General features: G+C 43.6%; 1 protein-coding gene across 4 annotated transcripts in view; it reads left to right on the forward strand.

The window, feature by feature from the left end:
• The window catches only part of C1QTNF7 (C1q and TNF related 7), a 107,291-nt gene that overhangs the window by 24,411 nt on the left and 69,847 nt on the right, over nucleotides 1-13,033 (forward strand). Inside the window, exon 2 of one of the 4 annotated variants that reach the window (XM_019479799.2) lies at nucleotides 7,110-7,249. The exons of the other annotated variants lie outside the window; for them this stretch is intronic. The gene's annotated coding sequence lies outside the window, so the exon portion shown is untranslated. The remainder of the gene's footprint in view (nucleotides 1-7,109; nucleotides 7,250-13,033) is intronic. 4 annotated transcript variants of the gene reach the window in all.

A 13,033-nucleotide genomic window follows, 5' to 3' on the forward strand; every position in this document is an offset into this window, starting at 1 on the left:
CCTTTTAAAAACAAGGTACATTTTATATTCTTGGCTGTGCTGTATGCAAAAATAATATGGTGCCTAGTAAAACAGAAGGAGAACAGGGTTGAGGTGCACCTTATAGACTGACTGAAGCAGAGATGCATAGCCTGATCGCTACACGTCAAAGAATCATAAAAAATTATGGAGGCCTAGTTCAACCTACTGCTCAAAGCAGAACTATCCACAACTATGTCATCTCAGGCAAGGCTTTGTCTAACCTAGTCTTAAAAACCTCCCAGGACTGAAATTCCATACCCTCTCTATCTAACCTGTTCCAGTGCTTCCACCACTACCTGTCCTCATAAGAAAGTTCTTCCTAATATCTAACCTAAACTTCCATTGCTGCAACCTGAGACCATTACTCCTTGTTCTGTCATCTGCCACCATTGAAAAAAAGAGTCCATCTGAGTCTTTTTTGGAACCACCCTTCAGGTAGTTGAAGGCTACCCTCAGCCTCTCATAAGTCATGTGCCCCAGCCCCCTAACCATTTTGTTGTTCTCGCCTGGACTCTCTCCAATTTGTCCACATCCCTTCTGTATTGGGGGCCCAAACCTGGACACACTACTCCAGGTGTGGCCTCCCCTGTGCCAAATAGGAAGAATAACTTCCCTCACTTTGCTGACACCACTCCTACTAGTGAAGCCCACTATGCTGTTAGCCTTCTCTGCAGCAAGGGCACACTGCTGGCTCATTCAGCTTGCTATCCACTGTAACCACCAGGTCCTTTTCTGTAGAGCTGCTGCTTAGCCAGTCAGTCATCAGCCTGTAGCAGTGCCTGGGATTATTCCATCCTGAGTGCAGGATTTTGCACTTGTCTTAGTGAACCTCATGAGATTTCTTTTAGTCCTATCCTCCAGTTTTTATGAAAACCAGGCTGTGTGATTGGGAAACTTCTACTGGCTGTTTGAAGAAAGCCTCATCCACCTCCTCCTCCTGGTCTGGTGGTCTGTAGCAGATCCCCACCATGACATAACACTTGTTGCTTTCCCCTCTGACCCTAACCCAGAAACTTTCAACAGGCCCATCTACATTTTCATACCAGAAATCTGAGCAAGCATACAGCTCTTCTACATAAAGAGCAATTCCTCTTCCTCTTTTCTCCTGTCTCTCCTTCCTGAACAGTTTATATGCATTCATGACAGTGCTCCAGTCATGCAAGCTATCCCACCAAGTCTCTGTTATTCTAGTTATGTCATAGTTCCATGACTGCTCAAGGACTTCCAGTTCTTCCCTCTTGTTTCCCAGGCTCTGTGCATTCATGTACAAACACCTGAGGTAAGTAGCCAGTTGCTCTACTTTCTCAGGAACAATCAGAAGGCCTCCCTTGTTACCCCCTCCAGCTTGTGCTTCTTCCAGGTCTCCTGCTTTCCCACTTACTTCAGGGCTTTGTTCTCCATCCCCCAGTGAACCTAGTTTAAAGCCCTCCTCACTAGGTTAGCAAGCCTGTCTGCAAAGCTGTTCTTCTCTCTCTTCACCAGGTGGATCCCATCTCTTCCTAGTAATCCTTCTTCTTGGAACAGCATCTCGTGGTCAGAGAAACCAAAGCCCTGCTGATGCATCTGTGCAGTCAGGCACTGATCTGCAGGATACGTTTGCTTCTGGCCAGGCCAGATGAATCAGATGGCTGAATGAATCTCGGTAATCCTTCCATGACATCTTGGATCTGGACAAGCATCAGACTTCCCGAGACAACAAGTCAGGCCAGCAGATGGATGCCTCTGTCTCCCTCTGTCTCCCACAGAAGGGAGTCTCCCACCACCAACACCCATCGCTTCCTCTTGGTGGCAGAGATCTTGATCCTCCCAATGTCGGGGAGGCTTGGCCTGGCCTCTTCCACCAATGGAACATGCTCCTCCTCCTCTGTTGCTAGAGCTCCATATCTGTTCTCCTGGGAAATTGCTGTAGGTGGTGATGTAGACTTCTGCTTACTGCCAGAGGTCACAAGCTTCCAGCTTCCACCTTCCTGGGAGTCCAAGTCGTCTTCCTTCTCCAGTGCTGACTTTGGCAGTCCTTCCTCTGCAGTCCTAGAGTTCTCCTCCAGCATCAAATTGATGGAGTTCTCATGGCAGAAGATGTTTCAGAGCCTTGCCACCTCCTCCTGTCTCTCTCTTGCCTGCTGTCTGAGAGACACCACCAGAAGGCACTGCTCACATTGCAAGCACTTCCCCACCTGGCTGTCACTGGAAGGAACCTGCAAACTGCCATCTCCACAGCGCTAAACCAGGACCTGGGTGGAAGCCTTGACTGTGAGTGGTCCTGCTTGGACAGACCCCTCACAGATGCAAGCAGAGGAAGAGCTGGCAGTGGCAGTAGCTCTAGCATTGGGACATCCTGCAGCCATTTCCCCAGGTCTCTTAATGTGCTGCCTCTCTCTTTCTGTCCCCTTTTCCAAGCAGACTCTCCCTAGTAGACTCTCCTGTAAACTGGCCTGTTCACTGCTCCTTGGTCTCAAAAGGTTCCCTTTTCCCTGCTAGCCTGCTTCCTCTCACCAAGCTTACAGTGAAAGAAGGTGAGAGAGAGTTTCCAGGCAAACTTGCCCTCAACAAGGGACTTAAGGATTGGTTTAATAAAGGTGCAGCACAAGTGATCATTTTTGCCCAATCTAGCCACAAAAAGCAGCTTATAGCTGTGACCAAATACAAGTCCACAGCTGCAGAGAGCTTCAAAAATGGCAAATCTGGTGAAAATCTGATCCCTCATTGCATGAGGGATCAGATAAGGACATTTCAAAATGTAGCATCTTTTGTAACTTGTGTCTGCAGAGCTCCCAGCCTGTCACTGTTTTCAGAATGGGACGGGAGGAGGGGGAAAGGGAATGAAGGGAGTTCAATCTAGGGTTTTTCCAGCCCCCCCTGAAGAGTGGGGCCAGGGGTATTGGAGCCTCCCTCCCCGCAAGGTAGCACCGGCTGGTAAACCCCAAGAACAAGCTCCCTCCACTGCCTTTTCCCCTTTCTAGTCTGAAAGTAGTGAGCACTGGCAGAGAGTGGGGCCATTGCTATAGGAACATCTCCTTGGAGCCAACAGTGAACTTCTGTTTGGTCGGGGGTAACCTTGCAACTCAAAATGCTTTGCAGAAATCTTTGGTTACAGCTGGGAGCTGCACTTCTGTCTGCACCCTACACTGCTGAGTTTTAGCTACTAGTACTAAATGTAGGTTAGTTATACTTAATTAAAGAAAGGACTTACTTAAAGACTCCCCTTCAAACAGCAGGGTGGCAAACTACCCTATTTACTTCCCCCAATCACTTGCTCCCTGATTGCTCTGGGAGTCTCCTTTTATACACTCCTGGGCCTGGACTGGCTCCACCCCCTTGTTAGGGCTTTTGTCAGACACAGGCAGCAATCATCCAGCTGGGACAGGGGTGGGCAATTATTTTGGGCAGAGGGCCACTTACTGAGTTTTGGCAAGCCATCAAGGGCCGCATGACAGGCAGCCAGGGGCAGATAAATGATTAATTTTCTAAATTTTTAGGGGCCCCACAGGTTGGAAAGAATGGCCTGGCGGGCTGCATTTGGCCCCGGGCTGCATTTTGCCCACCCCTGAGCTAGGAGCATGCCCAGCTGCTCAGAAAACATGCCCAAACACCCAGCCCACCAAACAAACATTCAGCAAGCCAAACACACAGGCAGCCCTGGCTCACTTACCTTTCCCAGAACGGGATCTGGTGCCTGGCTTCTCATCCTCTTCCTCTTCCGCCTCTTGGTCCCAGAAAACTGCTCACAAACTGCCCGACTAACTTCCTCTCTCTGCTTAGTAAAACAGATGCTTTAAACCTTGCAATAGTATTTAGAGACCACTACTATCTACTACTGTACCAAGAGGACACAAATACTTTTTGTTGTAGTGAAACAAAACACTTGGAACACTGTTCTAGCTTTACACAGCTGTTCTATGGCTGCAATAGGCCTGAAGACTGAGAACAACTAAACAATCTGTACACATGCTGTGTAGGTGTACCACAGGCTGAATTGTGTGTCTGTCAAGTGAAAAATGAAAAATCTTGGAAGTAGGAATGAATATAAAGGAACACCTGTGGCTAAGTAGTTGGCCTTGAAGCTGGTTGTATATTCCAGATATTTGTACTGAAGATATATTTATGTAACAGAATGGGGAGGAGGGGGTTGTGCTTGATATATGCCAAATGTCTCAAAGAGCTTTATGAGAGGATGGGTGCTAGTATAGTATAGTATAGTATAGTATAGTATAGTATAGTATAGTATAGTATAGTATAGTATAGTATAGTATAGCGGCCGTGAAATCAAACTTGGAATCCAGTAATAGCTCACAAACAGTTTTGGATGTTAAAGCCTCTTTTATTGAGACAGACAGCTGGATAGCATAGTAGCACACTGCAACATTTAGAGCCACTTCCTGAAACATGGACACATGTACTTCATCCTAGTCTGTTGAGTATTGATTGTTCAGATAAAGTCTATCCCACATACTCTGCATTTTAAAAATAAGTGAAAATACATCTGTAAAGCTGAATGGCAGGAAATAACAGTTAAATTAAAATGCATAAACAAGAGAGAGAAGATGTATTTGCTGCTGATTTAATAAAGAAAGTCTGAAACAAAATGACTCCAGAAGGGAGGCTTCTTCCACTACACTAACAAAACTGATAAAGAACATCAGAAAAATGAAAGGAGGACTAGATGGGTGAAGAGAATTAGAAGGAGGTTTTAAACAAAGGATAATAGGCAGTGTATGATAACCTAACAAGGCTAACAAGGCTGAAAAATAAGGTAGGAAATTTTGAAATGGATTGTGAAAATGATTGAAAATGAAAACCCACAGAGAACAAGATGATAGGCTTAATGAAATGATTGCACATATGTATTACTGTCATAAACCTACAATATTTTCAGGTGTTTGTGGAATGTTATACATGTCTTCTTGAATTTGTTTTACTGATATGGCATGTGTACATACATGATTATGTTTGCATGAGCTGTGGTATTTGATATAAATGTAATTGTCATATATGTTTATATTTTAGTCAAGACTGTTCAATAAGGCAGTACTAAGTTCCTCACCTATGCACAGTTGTCAGGTGCTAATTTTCTTCCATGAGTTTGTTTATTCATCAGACAGATCCTTGCCAACATGGTCTCTGGCACTTGAGCCAGACCCTTCCAGAAAAGGATGAATTTACATTTCAAAAGAAGAGACCTGTAAAAGTGATCTATCGCAGAGCCCAGACAGGGACAATGTTCCCTTGCCATTGCAGCAGGCAGCTCCTGGCCACAGCTCCAAGATCAGAGTGGGAAATGTCCCAGTCTCTGACTTTGATCTTGGAGCCAGATGTGGAGCTGCCTGTTGCACGGACAAGGGGACATTGTCCCTGCCAAGTGCCACAGTCAGAGTGGGGGTTGGGCAGCAGGCAGCTGCCTGGGGCAGGGGTGAGGGTGGGAGGCAGCTGCCCTGGAGGTGGGACAGCTCCCCTCATTCCCCCTCTCTTCCCCCCACATCTCAGGCCCAACACTGGTGCCCCCTGCCAGCCTATGGCTGGCACCTTGGAGAGCCTAGAGTTCCCCCTGGCTTCCATATAGTAGCAGAGTAAGGCAGGAGCATCCCTGCATTGAACTGCTGCCTTTGGGAGCAAATTTGATTCCAATGGATGCATGTGTGTAGAGATGCACTCTGGGAGAGCTCACTGTGCAGTATTTTATTATGCAGTAAGCTTTCTGAGCGTTAATTGCACATGTTGTCATGCCCAATGTGTCATCAGTGGTCAACCAGCAGAGGCAAAGAGGGGTTTGGGGTTGAAGGGCACCCCTGAACACCCCACACAGCTAAGTACAGACAGTCAGAAAGCCTGAGGCTGAATCAGTTCCTTCTTTGCAGCTTAGTCTAAGCTGCATAGATTGAACTGATGAGCAAGTGAACAGACATTCACTTTCGATTCTGGAAATACAGCCAGATGCCTTAAGGGCCCAGTCCAGAAGCCAGGGGGTGCTACAGCATGCCTTCCTGCTGGGCTGGAATAGATAGCTTGGGCCAAGACTAACCTGTCTACTTTGTGAAGGGGGGGGGGGGTTGTAGGGAGGTGCAAAGCATCCTAGGATGCTGGGGGACTGTGAGTTAGCTTGAATCTGGAGGGGATCTGAGTCAAACCATTTTGACCTCAACCAGTTAAATCTGGTACTACATCCATCCAGGTTTATCTTAAACTGGTTTCAGCCATTTTGAAAGTGGTTTAAGTACAACTGAACTTCTGTTGTGTTACAGATTTGAACCAGTTTCTGATAACTTACACTGGTTTATGTGCAATTTCTGTTCCTAGCCCAGAAGTGTGGCTCAGAGGTACACCTGACTGCACCTGGGATCTGAGTCAACAACTACAATGTCTGTACCTAAGAAAGAAGGCAGCAGGAGGGACAGTGTAGAAGACTTTAGTGAGTGGGATGCTGGAGAGAGTGCACAGAGAAAAGATTTGCAACAGTGTTTGTTACAGAAAAAAAATGTGGGGAAGCATTTATCAGTAATGGTTCCATAAGCACATGGTATGTGTCACTGGTTTGGTAACAGGAATACTTCCAGTGTGAGGTTATAATGCTGTAGAGTATTAAATTAATATAGTATATTTGCTTAAAATAACTAGGGGATCTTTGGATGAGGTTCTCAATAGTACAACCCCATTGATTTAAATTGACATTTGCTCAAACTATTACCTGAAAGTCTGGCCTTTCAGTTTCCACCTGAATAGTCAACAGAAACAGGTAGAAAAGACACTGGTTGTTTCTCTGTTACTCTAATGCAGTATTGAAGCATCACTATTGGGTATGAAACCAGTTATTAGTGTGACTAAAATTCCTGACCTAGAGAGATGGTCTTATCTTGTTTTGAGAAGGCTGTTTACATTCCTGTCTATTTTAAAGTAGCTTCCTGACTTATGTTGCTAATGTAATGTTGACCAGAATAAAATATTGAAAGCTTAAATGTGTTTGAATTTCAATACACAACTTCACTGAATACTCACATTTTGGATTGTGAAACTGGTAATATGTAAAAGGAGGAGAGGGAGAATCATCATGAAAAAGAGTGATTGAAATCAACTATTTTTTAAACTTTTGGTTTTAGGTATTCAGCAGAACAAGTGGATATGAATGGAAACTTCTTTGAAAACTAAGACCTCTTCTCTTGTTCAGCTTGATATATCATTGGTTGTAGCCAGCTGCAACTCAGAAAGGCATCTTATTTAGACATACTGAACTTTTCAGGTAGAGCATGATATCAATCTAATAAATTAAATATATATATAAATAAACCAGGCTTTGGAGTTACGTGTATGTTTTGGTATCTTTAACAGATTTTACAAATAAAAATAAACTAAGACTGAGCATCAAATAAAAACATGCCACCCAAATGTTAAAATAGTTAAAATGTTGTGAAGAGACATTAAGTCGCAAGTACTGAACAATAGCTCACTGAGTATTTTTACTTTAAACTGTTTTTCTAAACAAATGAATGAATTTTTTTTTCAATGGGGAAGAAGTAGTAAGATCTTCCATTTTTAAAAATTGGTTTAAATTTTCTGGTTTTACATTTAAACCAGGAATTTTGAAATTACAATGCATTGAAGTTTCAGTTTTAGTTATTTTAATATTACTTAGATTAATATCCCAACCTGTCCAAAAGGCTCAGTGTGGCTTACAATAGACAAGCAACCCACTGAAAAGGAAACAACAATGGATTCCCCAAACAACACCCCAAAATTTGAGAACTCCAGCCCCCTCCCCAATTGCTGCTTTCCTGCTTAACCAACACCCATGAAAACAAGCCTTCCAGCCAATCCCAGCTGTGCTTTGCAACTGCCATGTACATCCAAACAGCAGGCTTACCTTCCACTTCATACTGTACCACAGAACATGTGTACATCACCTTTGTATATCATGCAACATCTCTTTTTGTCCCTGTCTTCCCTGAGCAAACTGTACCTATCCATTACTGTATTCTAGTTATGTGAACTATCCCACCACAGCTCAAGTCCAATTACATTGTAATTCTGTCCTTATACTAGGATCTCCCGTTCTTTCTGTTTTTCCCCCATGCTACTCATATTTGCATATAAACATTTCATTTATATATTACTAAGGTAATTCTGAGAACATTACTAAGGTTTCTGCTATTGCTTCCCTTTACAAAGCTTTTATTCAGGTCCCCTGGGTCTTTACTTACCTCTGGGCTTTAATCTCTATTTGCTGGTAAACCTAATTTAAACCCTCCTCACTAGGTTAGCAAGCCTGTATGTGAAGACACTCTTTCCTTTCTTTTTCAGGTTGCATACGCCTTTATAATGTTTTAGCAGCTGTATAACCCTATAATCCATGGTATGGATAATAATAATAATAAAGGAATATTGTGTGTCACTATTGCCACATGCTACCCTTTCCAAGAATGCAAGAGATATTGTAGAATTGTTCATTTTTCCATTTTCTTCCTTCTCTCCATTTGTATTCCCCCCTTCCTTCCTTCTCCTTTTCCATTCCTTCCTCTCATGTACCCTCTAAAACAGTGATTCTCAATAGGTGTGCCATGAGTTCCTTTTAAGTGTGCCACACAATATTAGTGCTGTTAGCTGTGTAAACACCTACGCACAATTCACAAAATAAACCCAGAGATTTCAAATGAGTATCAAAAACATTCTGACCTGTTGTAGTCTTTCAGAGTTCTTTGAAACAGCAGAATTCCTCTGTTCATTTCCTGTAGACAACAAGTGGGGTACCATTTAGAAATGGGGTACCAGTAAATTCAGAAAAGTTATGTAGAGGGGTGCCTTGGGTCTAAAAAGACTAAGAACCACTGCTCTTGGAATTTGCCACAATTCCCCAGTAGTATGCCTATCCTAATTTGAGTAAACAAGTATATTACCGTGTCATCTCTGCCAGCTACATGACATGAGAAGGTGCCTGTCCTCTAGTTATGAGAGAACAAGTTACTGTATTTTCTCACATAAAGCACACACCTTTTCCAAAAACTAGCTGCTGGAAATTGGGGTACACATTATAAGATGGCTATGGACACTTTCCCTCTTCCCCCCATACAGAGGCTTAGTCTGCAGAAGCTGCTACTCAGTTGTTGACTGCTAACTACCAATATTTTCAAGGAAAAATCCCTTTTTCTTCATTCTGCTTTTCAAAAACAAGTTGTGTATATTATTTGGGGGCATGTTGTACATGAGACAATTCAGTACCATGCTCTTAAAATACAGTGACTTCTCATCTATCATTAAAGGGGAAAATATTAGGGCTGTGTGAAATTTCACAAACAGTTTTGTTTCGACACTGTTTGGACTCATTTTGAAGTTGAAACAGCAAAATCAAAACAAAACAGATATTGTCAAAACAGCCTCGAAACAAAATGAGGCAAGTCAAAACGTTTTGCCATTTCAATGCTGTTTCAACAGTTCGGCCATAGGCTATAATGAGGAAGGTTGAAACAGCATATAACTTTGTCATTTCTGGCCTGATTTGGATGGAACTTGCACGAATGGTAGCCCCTTCTAAGGGCATGAAACCTGCCAAGTTTCAAGGAGATAGGTGCAGGGGGCTCAGAGAAACTGCACCCCAAAGCCTTGAAAGCAAAACTTGTGTCACGTGTATGTGTTAAGCCACAGCAAAGTCAAAACTGCAAGCATGCTAGCCCCTGCTGAGGCCACGAAGCCCACTAAGTTTCAAGGAGATAGGTGTAGGGGTTTGGGGAAAATTGTGCCTCAAGCTGTGGACAAGCAAAACTCGTGACATAGGTGACACTGTGTGTGTTAAGGCGCAACAGGGTGACAGCTGCAGGCCTGCAAGCCCCTGCTGAGGCCACGAAGCCTGCCAGCTGTCATGGAGATAGGTGCAGGGGGTTCTGAGGCCCTGCACCTCTGGCTGCTGACAGGCAAAACTCGTGACATGGGTGCTTGTGCAACTGACTGTGTCTGTCTTGGGGCAGAGGGCGGTGAAAACTGCAGGCCTGCTAGGCCCTGTTGTGGCTATGATGTTGGCTACAAATGACCAACTCGCAAAATCATCATAAAGTTCTAGTTTATTAGATGGATGCAAAAGTCAGATCATAAACCTTGGGGCTGATCCCCTCAAACACACACACATTCATGCATACATACACACTCACAGTAGCTAGCTATGAATACTAAGCACCGGTGTCAAGATATACCTAATTGATTGAGAGTAGGTTCAGGCTTCATATCAGGAGGCATTACTTTACAGTTAGGGCTGCCAGGCTCTGGAATGGGCTCCCAAGGGAGGTGGTGCTCTCCCCTATCTTGGAGGTCTTCAAGTGGAGATAGATATCTGACTGGGGTATTATGGTCCCAGCACTCCTGCCCAGGGCAAGAGGTCGGACTTCATGATCTGTTCAGGTCCCTTCTGACTCTAGAAACTATGACACTATCCTGAAGCACTGGAGTCTGTCATCGATGGCCAATCGAGTCTTCTTTCAGTGTGATGTTGCTTCAGAAGCGGTTTGCCAGCTGGTCCTTCTGGCTGGACAGGCAGGGTGCTGTTCAGGTCAAAGATTGGGGGTCATTCTTCGCTGCCTTTTATCCCTCTCTGGCAGATTTTGGTGACTCCCCAATTCTCGGGCTTACCCAATCCAGGGGACATTAACCTAGTGGTTCGTCCCTCTTGGTGGCTGCTGAATGGCAGCTGTCAGCCCCAGGGGTCACATCCGCGAGTATGTGCAGTCTTGGGAGTCCACTGATAAATTTTGATTAATTCACTGCCATGATGAATAGGACTCTGGGAGCGGTTGATCGGGGGGTATTCAGTCCCAAGAGTCGGTCTCCAGCATTTATTAGTTCAAACCGGAGCTTCTGTACCTTTAATAGTGAAGTTTCAAGAGGTTCCCAGCTCTGTATTGATTCTTTCCTCTGGTTAGTCTGTGGTTTTATAAGTGTTAATCCTTGCTCATTAACTCATTATCATAGCTAGCTACTGTGTTATGCAATCAATCATGATTCACTCAGGGACCAGCTCAATACAAGAAGGCAGCGGTTCGATTCCCACACTTGTTAACATTGTTATATGGTACAACTTACTTTTAAACATAAAGTACATTTGTTACGAAGTTAAAAAGCATAAAATATAAAATATAAAAGGGTGAAATGCCATGACACATACAACAAATAGACCAAGTACAATGAGGGGGAGACATACCAATGCAGAATACTATTTTACACTCATAAAAGCACCTACAAAATATATTTTTATTACAAGTATACCTTAACTTTGGTTTATGATCTGACTTTTGCATCCATCTAATAAACTAGAATTTTATGATGATCCTGCGAGTTGGTCCTTTGTAGCCAACATCGTGGCCGCAGCAGGGCCTAGCCCTCTGCCGCAAGACAGACACAGTCCCACAAGCACCCATGACACGAGTTTTGCCTGTCAGCAGCTGGGGTGCAGGGCCCCAGAACCCCCTTGCACTGATCTCCTTGACAGCTGGCAGATGTCATGGCCTCAGTAGGGGCTAGCAGGCCTGCAGCTTTCACTCTGGTGCACCGTAACACACACAGTGTCATCCATGTCATGAGTTCTGCTTGTCTGCAGCTTGAGGTACAGTTTCCCCCAAACCCCTGCACCTATCTCCTTGAAACTTAGCAGGCTTTGTGGCCTCCACAGGGGTTAGCATGCCTGCAGTTTTGATCTTGCTGTGGCTTAACACATACACGTGACACAGGTTTTGCTTTCAAGACTTTGGGGTGCAGTTTCTCTGAGCCCCCTGCACCTATCCCCTTGAATTTTGGCAGGCCTCATGCCCTTAGAAGGGGCTACTGTTCCTGCAAGTGCCATCCAAATCAGGCCAGAAATGACAAAGTTGTATGCTGTTTCAACCTTCCCCATTATAGCCTACGGGCAAAATGCTGAAACAGTGTCGAAACGGAGAAACTGTTTCACCCGAACGGAATGAAACAGCCGTTTCGAATTAAAATAAAATTCAAAATGGAACGCTGTTCTGTCGAACCATTGAAACACCGGGTGAAACGGAACGCTGCCGTTTCGCACCACCCCAAAAGATACCATACGTGCCACAGAAGAAGAAAGATTCCAATTTAATCCTTTGGGTCCAGAATGTACTGTCACCAATACAGCTGCTTTGATATATCAAATATAAAATTATAGTGAGTTATAATAAAGGAAACCAATAAGCTAAGAGAACAATTTATTGAAGTCTATAGGAGGTTTGCTGCTGTCTACCATTCACCCATTGCCTTCACTATCCATAACCTTTTCAGTGTTAATAAGAAATATGCACGTGCTTTGAAAAGATTCTCCAGTCTGTAAATTGTTGTACATCTGTCCAAGTACACCTTGAAATTCATGCTAGGCTCACTAAAGCTAATGGCAGTATTCTTGTTTTATATACTGGATTGAATTTCACTCTCTTTATCTTGTGAAAGTCTATGATGTAGGGGTAGCAGAAAGCCATTGGGCTTAAGACCTCAAAATAGAGCATAAGTGATGTTCAGATGGTCCCTAAATCTTTCTTCTGAATTTCTGCATAATGGTAAAGAGTTACTCCCTTAGGAATAATTATATTGAGTTAGGGATTGTGGGACTGTTTTCAAAACTAGTAACCAATATAGTCCATACCAAAATATCAACAGACCTTACAGTTTGAAAGGGTCAGAGAGTATTCTTTAAAAAACAAGAAAGGCACCTTCCATTGTTATAGAAAGCATGCTTTCTATGCTTCTTTCTGTTGAGAACGGAAGAGAGAGGTTATTAATTTGGCACCTGCAGGACTAATCTTTAAAATGGAAACTGAACTATATTTTTAATCCAATTTGTCCAATAATTTTGCATCTATTTTGTTGAAGAGCATGGATTTTCTTTTTACTCAAAGCTTATAGCTGAGTATCTTGGCCCAGCTTGTTTTTGACACAGCCTAACCATTTGCTCCAGTGGCATTTGGTCCAAAGGCCTGTCTTGTTGTTTTATGAAAACTAGAAATATTTGAAACGGTACCAAAGGACGGCGTGAAAGAGGAGAGAGATG

This window comes from Alligator mississippiensis, chromosome 2 (assembly GCF_030867095.1).
Source record: "Alligator mississippiensis isolate rAllMis1 chromosome 2, rAllMis1, whole genome shotgun sequence".
Lineage (NCBI taxonomy): Eukaryota > Metazoa > Chordata > Crocodylia > Alligatoridae > Alligator > Alligator mississippiensis.